This window comes from Opisthocomus hoazin, chromosome 1, assembly GCF_030867145.1.
Source record: "Opisthocomus hoazin isolate bOpiHoa1 chromosome 1, bOpiHoa1.hap1, whole genome shotgun sequence".
Lineage (NCBI taxonomy): Eukaryota > Metazoa > Chordata > Aves > Opisthocomiformes > Opisthocomidae > Opisthocomus > Opisthocomus hoazin.
Window position 1 is genome coordinate 120,247,703 of NC_134414.1, and position 14,349 is coordinate 120,262,051.

A 14,349-nucleotide genomic window follows, 5' to 3' on the forward strand; every position below is an offset into this window, starting at 1 on the left:
GAAACAATTTTGGATTTCTCAGTCAAAGTTGGTGTTTCATTCATCTATATGAAACCAATGCATTCATTCACTTGCTGCTCATCGGTACCATTATACAGCATGTAGAAGAACCGCGGTATAACATGTGATTGTTTTCTTCTACCTGTGGACTGACTGCATACCAAACTACACATACACAAAAGCCCTTAAAACAAAGTCGCTTTAAATTTTAAGAAGACACTGTGAATAGACTGAATAAATTATTGAACACATATAGCCACCCAGGATGCAGTGGACATTGTTAGGAAGGTGAGAAAGGAAGGTAGAGAAAAGGGAGAAGTGTTTCCTATTAGTAAAAATATGGTAGCAATTACAGTTACGACAGGCAGAGCCATGGTCACATTTTCATCTCTGACCTGAGAAACAGAACGATATAAGAAAGACAATGTATTAAGTTCAGTCTTAGAAGCTCTTCAGTCTGCAAAAAACACAACTTTCCCAGTGGAAAAACTGAAGGAGACTTTGACTGTATATTGTCTATACACATGTAATCGATGGCCTTGCTGGATATGTGGAATGCAAGACAAACAGACTGAGGCGTCAAGAGCTAACAAAGGGAGTAATTAACTGGTGCTTATCATATCAGACAAAAGTAAGGGGGGATAGCCCATCACTGTAAACTCAGTGATCTGTGGGGCTCCGCGGAGGCTGTGCAGCCAGAGATTGCTTCAGAGATTGCTTTGGATAAAGCACAGATGGCCCCCGAATACACATACCAAGATGCCCGCTCCGAAGGCGTGTCACACTGCTGAGTCCTGCTTCTGACAACACGACATTCCATGCCAAGAACCAATCGACATACAATAATTGACTTAGTCCCACCTCACAAAAAGATTTCCAAACATATAAAAATTGGCACTTGAAAACTCTCTTTGGGAGGAGGAGCCAAGAGAGAACTTCACCTGACGGACGGGTCGACAGGCCTGAACCTCTCTTCCCCCCCCCAAGAAGGGATGCCTTTTTGGTAAGAGTCGCGCCTCTGACTTTGTCAGACGTACCCCCAGGAACACATTGTTAACTAAAGTGCTAAACTATTACTTTGAGCTCAACTTTTGTAGACAGTGAATTTATCAACAGCAATTCCGAATCTGTGATAACTGTCGCTTGAATAAATTACCTATTGTTTCAACTTTGCAAAACTGTTTCAGTGAAAGTCCTTGGAAGGGCTCTGGCAGGCTACTTGAATATCAGACTCCCCTTACCCCCCCCTTTAACGCGACAACACGCACACACAAAAATTAGCAAGCTTATACAGGAAATATTTGGTATTATTCTCCAAAGTGCCAGGTTACATGGCACTTTTAAAATTAGTAGAAAAATGTCTTTCTACCTATGCTGTACAGGGCCGATGATGTGAAGAACATCACCGAAGTATTAGTCATTGACCTTGTACTGTCTTTATTTGGACAAGGCAGTTAGCAATATTGCTTGTAGCAAACAATTCATCAAGCTTTACTTGCAAATGGAGGATGGAGTGATGACAAGCATTTATTTATATGCCTATAAAAAGTACTCATTAGAAACAGTTTACTTAAATTCCTCGTAGCAGAGGCTGGGAAGCACCACGGGAGGTATTAGAGAAAAAGCACTGCTTCCATACTTGGCAGTTCAGAGTACTGACAAAGCGGCAACAGCAGGAATACCTTATTTATGTTATTTTCCTTAACCAAATTGTCTCCCTCAACACTACTCTCTGTCAAATACTTCAGAGCTTTAAAGAAAGGATAAAAGATGAATACTACAAGTAAGTTTGTTCTTTGAAGCAAAGTTTCAAAATAGCATGTGCAAAAAAATGATACAAACATGCAAGGTCATTTCAAGACCAGTGTCTTATGATCTTTAGTGAAGAGCACTGGGAGGCTGAAACTTCACCTCTCATGAAAAGCTAATTGAAATAAAATATAAAATATGAAGATTTCAAGGAGGTTCAATATCCTAACGGGAACTGATATTCCAAGTCTTTGATTAGCACATTGTCAACAATGATCACTGTGCTGTAACTTTATCCCCTTAAGACTCATCCTTCTTCTTTAATACAAGCAAGATACCTACCAGTTCCAATTTATCCAGGTGCTACTCTTGTATGTAGTGTAGTGATGGCACTTCAGTTGGGAAGCAGGAAGCACCTGGAATACCTGGAATCATTCCCTAAAAATATTGAACTTAAGATTTCTAATGCTATAGAAGACCAATAGATTGCTTAGTATAACTCAGTGAAACTTTAATTTACTCTCTACAGGCACCTCTCAAAACAAGTTAGTCAATGAAAATGCTTCAAGGTAAGTAAATACTGGAGCATGTGTGCTGGAAGTGAATTTTGAGCTCACAACTTTCAAGAGTTTCACTGGAGATGCAACATTCGGTTTTGAAGAGAAGAAAGTGACCATAAGTGAAAATTTTGTTTGCAATGAAGAGTAACATTCAGAGTTGTTTTTTTCTTTCTTTTTTGTTTTAGAGGTATATTTAATACTCTTAGTAAAATACCTATATTCTTAGTACACCACCTAGAAGCCAAGAATTTTTCATCAAAATTCCTTATAAAATGATTTTGCAAAACATTTAAAATCAAGAAAGTTTTCTGCTGTGCATAAATAACTCATTAAGAGTAAAAGAAAATAAATTGGTTGGACAAATTATTCATCCCAACTGTTTACACAGGTCTAGTCTAACGGTAAAACTGCTTTAGTATTTTTAAGTTTATAAGCAGTTCAGAAAATAATATGTGCTGTCATAAAGCAGTAATTTGTAACTGTTCATTTCTCATTGACAAAATGTTTATGACTATTGAAATATGTATGTGCATAGAAGTAGCATTTGCAGCTAAGATAATGTCCAAATTTGGTTTCAAAATTTATTGTTTCTTTAAGTAGATGCATTCTATTTATGATAAAGTTATTTTACATATCTTCATAGCATTTTCAAAGCCCCATGGTTACAAGTGTATGTTCCTACATATGCATTTCAAACATATATGCTAGTAGATGCACAAGGTGAACAGCTACACTAAGTCCTCGCTCATCCTCACCAAAAACCTCTCTCCTAGTGACTGTATTAATCCTTCAACTCTAAAAATGCTTATTTGTGTTCCAACATTTGAGAAATTTATATAAAAGACAATAGCTCTTATTAGAAAATTAAATATCTCACTCTCTGCTGACTGAATAAATTCTCTTCTATCTAGCCTTTCAAATAACAGGGAAATGGATATTAGTGTTGCAAACTTTACCATGACCAGAAAAGTTTGTTTTGAATTCAGAATTAAACCGTAGAACTGACAGTTATCTTCCCCATACCACAAATATCCAAATATCAATCTAATTTTCAGAACAGCTAAAAATACGGATGACTAGCCCTATTTGTTTAATGCTCAATTCAGTACTGATTTTGTTTGATTAATTGAAGCTGTCATTTTGCTACCACAAATCATCCGCAAATTCATTGACTTTGCACAGTGAGGTCCATTCCAGGCCTGAGGCGTTATGGTTTTATGGAGGAAACAACTGGGCACAATCGAACATTATATTTCTCTTTCAAGCTGATTTTAAAACATAACTGCATATGAAATTGTTCAGAGGTTTTTCAAAGTTAAGTCCCGAAGTACAAGAGTTACCTACCACCAGGTAAAAGCAGACTAAAGGCAGAGAGTCACAGTAAAACTATTCATCACACAATTTAAAACCTCTTAAATACAATATTTGCAAACATTTTTCTCACCACTATATTTGTCTTTTGATATGTAGCCTCTCATACACTCCATGACAAACAAGGCTCCAGTCCACATAATTGTAGAGAGGAAGTTAAAGGTCATGAATACATTTACTCAGGTATTTGCTTGCTAATAGATTGACTGCAAGCAATTGAGGGGCTGTTATTGATTTGTTTGTAAGTTATAACTAAGGAAATGTAAAATTGTGAGTGTTTCTCTTGAATAGAGCCATGGAAAGAAGAGGACCATGCTACAAATATCTTGTAGAGAGCATCCCTAAGTGGGAGCAAGTATACCAGAGTCCTACTACAAATATCTTGGCAGCCTGCCATGCAAGCAGTCAGTTTTGATGGCTGCAAGGAACAGTGTTCAGCAGCAAGCAAACAAAAGAGTCTGGATCAGAGCCATACGAGGCATAAGGGGTACATAGCACAAAGCCACTTCACAGCTGGAAACGGCAAAGGAAAAGTACTTGTAGTGGTGGGAACGGCAGGATCCAAGCACAGAAATATCTTCCCTTCGTAGTTTATGACGCCTTGAAAGGCCAACAGATCTGTTTTTTAGATGTGGCCAAGCTGACAACACGACTACAACATGTGACTAGCACACACACATGAACTAGCTAGACTAGCTCATACATGTGGAAGCACCATTCTCATCAGCTCTGATAAACGATATGAAAACCAAAGAAAGAAATGGTTACAGCATAACAGATAATTATTTTAGGTTTAAGTTATGAATTTTGTTCTTGTCACAAATAAGAACAGCCTGAACGATGTCCAAGGGCTGTCCTGACAGCTAAGGTTTTGGTGACTAGGGGTTGGTTTTGTTTTTATTTTTAGACACAAAACTGCTTCTGAAGTTTGCATGTCTTCCTTCGAATCGGTGTACACTGTGCCAGCATTTTGATGTAGGAAAATACGATAGTGGATGCTGAAGTGCAAAATGATGTCACCTCAGGACTCCTAGGAAAATCTTCAAGAAGTCATTGCCTTGAGTGATTTTTCTGTCTGCAGGAGAATACTTGAGCTGTATCTCTGTGGTTGAGAGTGTATCTAAGTGAGAATAAAGTTGCTTCTACTTGCAAAAACACACTCAGAAGTCATAACTATGAGGACTGAAACTGTTACCAATAATTTAATAAAATAAATGTTTATGCAACAATATTATCAGAATGTTTAAACATGTCACATCAAAGGCCAAGAAGTGAAAAAAACTCCAAAAGATTCAGCATCAGCCCTAACTCCTCTAAGCTGCTTATCAGGTATTTTCAACTATATGTCTTACAATTCTGAATACACTAATCAACAAGACTTATAGAGAAAACAGAAGAGAAAATATTTATGATTTTTGAAAAGTGCTGAATCTTCTACCTCAGTACTGTGGGTTCATGCTTTTCCCTGTGTAGTAATAATGTTCTATTAACATAGTTTTCCTCATTTCTCTTCCTTTTTTCCCAGGGGGAAGAAAAAAAAAGAAAAAAAAAATTGCCTACTATTAACAAGACTAGCACTTAAGTAGTGCCAATTAGACTTCAAGTTCCTGTACATACAAAGATGTAATTAGGCAAGGCCTCTTTCTCCTTTAGCAGCTGCTGTTTGGGGACAGTTTTTGAAGGCAGGGTGAATAGGGTAGCAGCACTTCTTGCACAGAAGTAGGTGTATCTCTAGAGTGTGGCAGGGAGGACTAAAAAACTGATTTCTCAATTCTTTTTCATCTCAATAGGATGCATCTGGCGTCAAAGAATTCACACTGATATAAAACTAGCATAAAGGAGAGCAAAAATGTAGGACTTCTATCTGAAAAATTGCAGATATTTATATTACACAGGAAATTCCAAAGACCTTATAATCACAGAATCACAGAATCACAGAATAGTAGGGGTTGGAAGGGACCTCTGTGGGTCATCTAGTCCAACCCCCCTGCTGAAGCAGGGTCACCTACAGCAGGCTGCACAGGATCTTGTCCAGTCGGGTCTTGAATATCTCCAGAGAAGGAGACTCCACAACCTCCCTGGGCAGTCTGTTCCAGGGCTCCGTCACCCTCAGAGGGAAGAAGTTCTTCCTCATGTTCAGACGGAACTTCCTGTGCCTCATTTTGTGCCCATTGCCCCTTGTCCTGTCACTGGGCACCACTGGAAAGAGCTTGGCCCCATCCTCCTGACACCCACCCTTCAGATATTTATAGGTATTTATAAGGTCTCCTCTCAGCCTTCTCTTCTTCAGGCTGAACAAGCCCAGTTCCCTCAACCTCTCCTCGTAGGGGAGATGCTCCAGTCCCCTCATCATCCTCGTAGCCCTCTACTGGACTCTCTCCAGTAGCTCTTCATCTTTCTTGAAGTGGGGAGCCCAGAACTGGACACAGTACTCCAGATGAGGCCTCACCAGGGCAGTGTAGAGGGGAAGGAGAACCTCCCTCGTCCTGCTGGCCACACTCTTCTTGATGCACCCCAGGATCCCACATGAATTGACCAGTAACTTCTTTTGTACCTGATGTTGAGGCAATTAGCAAGAGAGTTTCTGTCTGAGTTATTTAGAGAGTTGCTGTTTTAGTTAAATTCAACAAAGCTGCAACTCCCTACGCAGATGCAGAAGTAGTCAAGGTCAGTTTGGACGGGGCTCTGAGAAACCTGATCTACTGGTAGAAGTCTGTGCTCTTGCAGGGGGGTTGGACTAGATGACCTTTACAGGTCCCTTCCAGGCCAAACCTTTCTATGATTCTAAGATTCTATGAAGGAGCACAGATTTCATTCCTGCAATGGCCACACCAGTGTAAGCAAGCCACATACCAAAATAAGTTACTAGGTCTGGGGAAGCATTGATGTGCATTGATTCTTCTTTTCCCATTAAAAGAGTGGGGGGAATAAGACTGAGTTGCAATTGAAATTTGAGATGAAAAAGTTTGTCTGCATGTTTGCTCACACAGACAACTCAAGGTACACTCGACCCCTTATGATCTGGACTATTGTCATAGTAAACTGCAAACATTTCCTGACTTGTCCTTTGAATAGAATAAAGCAAAGCACAAACATGAATGACTTAAATCATACTCACATATTGAGAACATGATTTACGTGCAACAGATATGTAACATAGCAAAATAGCCACTTTTAAAAAGGTGAATTTTGTTCACTACATACTGACTTCCTCCATGAGTAACCCTACAGCTTTTGGGGGTTTATTTCATTGGTACTGCCTAAGAACACCTGAAGTAATTCTCACCGAATCAGAACCACGATTACTGAGTTATTTATAATGTACAACACCTTCCTACAAATGATTTTATTTTGTACTTCTTGCTTTTAATCTTATTATTCTTCACATCTACAGGCAAGTAGCTGATGGAATTGTGAAATCTCAACAAAATGATCTTTAAACAGTAAACAAATTTCATTAAGTATTGTACTGACATTGCTTATAGCCACCATACTCATCACTATCTGATTCAATTCTGCATCTACTCCTAGACCCTCTGTTCTATCTTTATTATGAGCTATAATGGTAGAAATACCACAGTAGGGTTCAGATCAGGGTTTTGGACTCTTCAAATTTCCGTTTCCTTTGATCATGAAACGAGTCATGCTTTACTTCTCAGAAAAGTGTTTTGCTTCTTTGCACTGTACAGAAGTGACGTGAGTGACGTAAGCTCTTCAAGTTTACAACACAAAAATGTCTCTTGGTGAAGAGCAAGAAGGAGAGTGACAACTAAAAGCTGGTATTCGTATAAGGCAGGTGAGCCTGTATGTCAGCTGAAGCCTTCCATTTCTTCTACCTTGGTTCTTGTTGCTTGGATGACACAGCTGGATGGGACAGGCTTTTGCTTGATACTATTACAGACCTGAGCAACCTTTCTCATCAGCTCTGATAAATGGTATGGAAACCAAAGAAAGAAATGTTTACAGTGTTACAGATTATTGCTTTAGGTCTAAGTTATGGATTTTGTACTTCCCTATATGACCTTAAGAACTCATATAATACCTTTCAAGTAAAAAGCTAGGGATAACAGTAATGGCTGAAATGAACACTAGTTCAAGTTCTCTCTTTTCAACAGATCTGGGAACATGTATTACCTACCATTCTCACTTCTTTTTGCAGCTCTAGTAAAAGGTGCAAAACTACATAGCTTGAGAGTCTTCCTTCAATACATGAGGGGAAACCTGTTTTATCCTACAAAGTCTATCAGAGCTTGAGGCAGAAAGCATCTAGTATGTCTTCTGGAAGGTATCACATACAACAGGTAGTAAGAGAGGCTCAACAAGCAGTGTTATTAAATGGAGGGTGAAACAGTACAAAAAACATGTCTAAATATACAAGAGTGTTTCTGGATTGTGAAATCCAGCTCACATTCTGAGACCAAATGCCTGACGTTTTTCATTCCAAGTTGTTAATGGCACCACTAGAATGCAATTAGCTGCAATTCTACAGTGTACAAGAAAGGATTCCCCCAGAATGGGCTACTGTAATTGAATCCTGAGGTTTCTGAGCTAAAGGAGGAATCAAACCCTTCCTTAGAAACTAGTTTACTTTTTAAGAGGGGATCTTTCTGAAGTATTGTGAGGGTCATAGAACTTCCATTTAAACATATTGTTTAAAACAGATTTAATGTTCTTAATCAAGGATATGTACCCTCCCCCCATCATGGATTCTGCAAGGCAGAATTCAGAAGGTCAGACTTTCATCCTGCAATAGATCTTTCCTTTCATAAGTTCATCAAAGAATGTTTTCTTTTTTTTTTTCCCCCCTGAAACTAGATTTAAGGTTTCTATACAAGGTATTGTAGCATTCCTATTCTTCAGACATTTTTAAAGAACTCGATAGGTTTTGGCCATAGCTCCATTTGTCAGAGGCAGCAGGCTCTATTACTTGCTGGATATAAGACATTTAATTAGTGTCTTAAAAGAATTAAGAGCAACTCAACCTAAGCTGAACAGAACACTGCCATTTCTATATATAATAGGCCCTAAACTGATGAAGAATATGGACTAATCCCTCTCATCAAGAATTGTATATTTTCTTTGTGTTTTCATATAGTCTTAATAACTTCAACATCATGCACATGCACCCAAAATACTTAAATAGATGTCTAATGGCTAACTGCTTTCTTAACCAAAATATTACAGTTATGATGAATATACAAATTTGACCTTGTTCCTTCTCTAATTTGCTCATCTGAAAGAGCTTGAATCATATTCAAACTGCAGTGCTAAAAAATCTTTATTATTTATTTCAAAGAAATATTTTACTTTGGAGTCAGCCACTTTTACAAAGACCACATGAGATTAAGTTCTCCTGACTCTGTGAAAGTCATGATCCGATCCTCAGAAAAAATTCTAAAACAGAATCAGATTACTTTAAGGATTCAGAAATAAAACAACTCAGAGTGCCTGAAGGGCTGCCCAAAGACACAAGGATATATTTTGCAAAATTCATCCATCCACAGCTGCAGACATCCTCCATTAACCACTTATAACAAACAAATACCTCATCCATTTGCTCTGATGACCCAGCTGGTTTTTCAGACCCCAAGACTTGCAGCAAATCCTTGCCACTTCTGTTTCCAGTCTGCATTCCTCAAGCTATAAAAAGTACTATTTAATTTGAGTATTTTCAGCCCTTATTCTTGGGCCAGCATTTTAGTTCTTGTTAAGTGCTTCATCTTAGCAACTATCTTGAACACTATTAGTGTTTGCCAGAACCTAGTAATGCTAGCCTCCTGTTGGTAGGTTTGTGATTTGCCATCACTCTACCAATCACCTCCTATGTTTTTTTAAAGGGTCAGTGACACCTTCAGCTTCTGGTATCTTCTCACAGAAGCCCACCCCTGTTTGTTAAGAAACACACAAACATACAAAGCAACATCACCTTAGAACAGACTATCAAAATTATGATACTTTATGTGATTTAGGTCATCTGTCGAGGCCATGATTTGGAAAACTTTATCTGAAAATAGTCAAGGTCCAACAAAAGACTTAGTGAGAATTACAGAAAGGTGCTGTTGACAGAATAACAGATTAAACTTTAGGAATGAGAAAAGCCCAATCAGAATTTTCATATCTGCTATAGTTAGATTAATCCTAAAACTGTGTCCTTTGTTATGCAACTGCTCCACTTAAATACTCATCATTAACAATGTTTTAATGTTTTGATACTTGGCAGTTTCTATATATTCCTTCCTGTCAGACAGTTCACCTAAATTCTTTTTTTAGAGCTATATAAACTTTAAGATATAACTTGTCTCATGAAAATACTTGGAGGAGGGTGTATTTATTCGAATATTTACATAGTAGCCTTGATAAATCTGTGATAATTAAACTCCTACTTAATAAAAAGGGAAAATACAACCTGATATTTATCAACACCTGAAGGACTGCAGAGTCATACTGTTTCTCCTCACTGTCTTTGAGGAATACAAGAGCATTGACATTAGACTTGCATAAACCATACATCAAGAACGCAAGACAGCAAATGGAGAAGATCTTTTACCTATAATTCTCCTGTAAACAGGGGCCCTCCAAAATACCTGGACTTCATTTTATATGCCACTTTCTTTCTGTTAAGAGAGCTCGGATGATGTGTGGGTCACTTGCATTAGTGCTTCAAACACGGACAAATTTTAATCTCTGTTCCTTCATAATTTGTTCACTTAGAATCTACTATACTCATTTAGGAAAGCGAACAAGGAAAAGGTAATGGTGCCCCAGGTTGTTGGGTTGTATGTTGCTAATTTATTAAGCCTTTAAAAAGAACCCAGAAAATAATAAAAAAAAAGTAATTCCAGTGTATGGATTACTTTTTTCTTATTCTAACACGCACCCATAGGTATTAGCTAGATCAGGCTCATTCTGCCTTTTTAAAATGAAAGACAGGCTTTGCAGCTGACAGGTGAACAAGAAAACCAGACCAAAGAAAGAAAGCAGAACTTTGCCCATGGAATTTCATTTGATTTGGGAAATATTTCTTCTCTTGCAACTAATAGAACCCAAACATACGGATCTTTAAAAGCAGACTGTAAAAAGCTGTCTGTTATGGTCACAGGGCAACATCTATCGCAGCACTGACGATCTTGCTCACTCTAGAAAAATATATCAACATTTCCTACTTGTGTTTACGTTATCTATTTTGCTTCAGTAAGATTTCGGAAATTCTAGAAAAGTTTTCCTTGCAATTCAGTTTAAGAAATAATATTTGACACAGGCTGTTAGTGAGTTTTGTATATGCATTCATAGTTACACAGACAGCAGGTAGACATTAGCTAGAAAAATACAATGAACCCAGCAAGTTTGAATCAAATAATCATTTATTGCCATCTTGCAGAAGCAAGGTCAAAGTGAATTGCTATTTTAGACAGTCTCCAGGTTTCCAGGAGACAAAGGTTTACTCTGTATATCTGCATAACCTTGCGCTTGTCATCTGCATAACCTTTAGACCTGAGGAGGTTTAAGATTACGTGAATTGGACAAGATGAAGTGAATCATATGTATAGCATTCCTTAACTCTCACCATGCTGCAGGACCAGTAGGGGTAGTATAACTCGGTTGACCAGGAGCTTTTTAATCTATTTTGTCTTGGCACCTTTACAAGCATTCAAACAAATTTGGCAATAACGGCTTTTAGACAAATGAACATACATTCTTCTCAGTTCTAGTAGTCTGTTCCAACACATAGGTATAGAGCTGCAAGGATAACAGAAAAATAGTTGGCCCATCACATTTTTGCTATTCAAACTACTTTGACAAATATTTTGAAAAGGGAAGCACTTTTAGTAAGAGCTATGCAAGTGATAGAAGGAGAGCAGTACTACTGGAGCATGGGCAATATGGTGAGTAGAAAGAAATTTCATGGGATATTGTTATTGTGATTTTGCTTCATTTGAGAGGTGAAATATTTATAACAAACTTTGTTTCTTCGGAATATATACCTGACTGAAAACTCAGAAGTAAAAGCTCGGCATATGAACTTAAACCTTTGTAGTGTTACTTTGGGACTTCTTTTTAAATCTGTTTTCTTCCTGTAAGAGAATAACTAGGCCCCTTTTCTAAGTATGCTAAATGAGATATTTATTGATTTTGGGTGCTTTTCTCCCTTTCCTCACCCCCACCAGCCTACATGAAAACAGGTTCTGTTTTAATTAACTGGTAAGCTACCAACCTAATTGATTTTCAAAATAATTTTTACAATGGCTCAGATATTTTCATTTGTCTCCGAATTGCAGTTTGTGTGAAAACCAACACTACATCTCGTGACTGCATTAAATGAACTTTCCATCTTCTTTTTTTCCTCTTCTTGAATAAAACTATGGCAAATTCCTACAATTATTTCTTACTGAGTTTGTAACCATGTCCTTTTCTAACATTTTTAAAGCATTCAATTGCTGAGAGGATTGAATCGGAGAGAGGGTAAAGAAGATACAAGACACATCAGTTCAAACAGTCTCATGATGAGTTAATCAATGAATGATCTAGCTTTCCTCTTCTATGACACTATAAAAGTTAATATTCCCATGCAGCAGTCTAAGGAATGAATTCTGCCTGCTGCACTCCACTACTCTATATCACCAACGTATTCACACAACACATCAGACTGACAGTTTCAAGAATAATACACTTTCACAATATATTACAACAATCCCTTTGCTACACTACTCCTGCTAAGCTCTTATCTACAGCCTGGGAGGTACCTTCTCCTGCCAAAACCCAGCAAATTTCAAAGATGAAAGGAAGATATTATGGTGCTTTGTTCCTTAAACTGCTACAATGCAGAGAAAAATTAAAGTATTTGTTTCCTTCCCATATAATGATATGTATGTGTTTGTATCTGTCACTGTTACAGAAAGTGACATATTGTTCCTAAAAATAGGTTATAAATTGAACAATGCACTTCTGTCTGCATAGCTTAGTTTCAGCTAAGCTTTTTTCCTAAAAATCAAGTCCATTGTTTCTCTTCTTCATAAATGCCAGTCCACACTCCGGGTTTTTTTGTAGCACAACATTTGCGCACAATATTGAATATAGATCAGCAGACCCGAGTAAGTTCATCCTAAGTTACAGGGATAATTTTCAAATAGCAATCCACATTTAAGAAGTTAAGAAAGCAAAATGACATTGACAACTATAAAAGCATTTTTATCTCTCTCCTCGTCAAGTTATTTTTCACTTTAAAGAACCCTATTTTTTAAAAACCAATAGTTTTGTATTATTGTCATCAATTTTCTTTGAAAGATTATTCTTGCATTTGTAATGCTTAATGATACTCTATTTTCAAATCACCTAGACTAATTTCTAGTAAAAGGGTAGTATATGTTCTACAAAGAATATATGTACAGAAATCGTTGCTATAGCTCAGATATTTTTGCCACCTAAAGAATATGTCTGCTTTATGTTTTTCTGGTGAAGAGAAGAAATTACAGACAATCCATCCATTTCAAGTATCATTGTCTGAAAGTACTAAGTTCCATTGAGTTAGATTCTTCACTTTTCCCTTCCTTTTTTATCTCATTTTCCTTTCACTATTTCGTGTAACCTTATAAAATATTTTAAAACTAAAATCACATAAATATTACGAAAAAATGAAAGTTGTAAATCATTCTACAGGTAACATAATTTAACCAAAAAATTTATTAATGGTTGGGATGAGTACTACTTGCTTTACCTATTACGATCAGAATTGAGGGTATCACTCTTCTCTTTTAGAACTTGTGTAAATCAAATTATTAAATCAAAGAATCATGTTCCTTACATAGTGTTTTGTTCTGCAATAGTCCTTCATTTAGGAAACATGTAACTCATGCTGAAGACAGTAAAAGTGAACATGGCCCAAATTTAATGAACAATCCATTTTCAAATGAAGCTTTTAAAACTAGTTTCCTACTTTATATGTATGTATATTCCTTATTGATATGATTCTGGAATTTCTTATAATAATTGACAACATCTACCAATGCAGCACCTCTACTGAACAGGAAAATATTATCCATTTCATAAATTTAAAATAGCATCAGTGATTTTATGCTGCAGATAAAAGTGTTATGGATTCAAAAATATCTCCTGTCTTTATAACTAGGAAATGGCATAAAGAGAGAAGTAAATTAGGCTCCCTACCAACTTAATGCAATGGTAGGCTGCTATGGAGACCATTTCAACTGCCCAAGTAATAAGTTTCTTATTCTGAAGACAGTGAGGGAGAATAAGCAACATTTGTGTCAGACCTGTTAATAGGCTGACATGAAAATGCTCACCCGTAAGTGCTACAGTTGTCAGAAGTTCTTCATATCACTGCCTACCTTGTTAGGATTCTGTGGTGGGCTGACCCTGGCTGGAAACCAGATGCCCATGAAAGCCACTCTATGACTTACCCTCCTTGGCTAGACAGGGTAGACAAAATATAAAGAAATTCTTCTCCCAAGTAACTAGCAATAGGAAGAGAGGAAATGGCCTCAAGTTGCATCAGGGCAGGTTTAGATTGGACATTAGGAAAAATCTCTTTACTGAAAGAGTAGTCAGACATTGGAATAGGCTGCCCAGGGAAGTGGTGGAGTCACCATCCCTGCAGGTATTAAAAAAATGTGCAAATGTGGTACTTCAGGACGTGGTTTAGTAAGCATGGTGG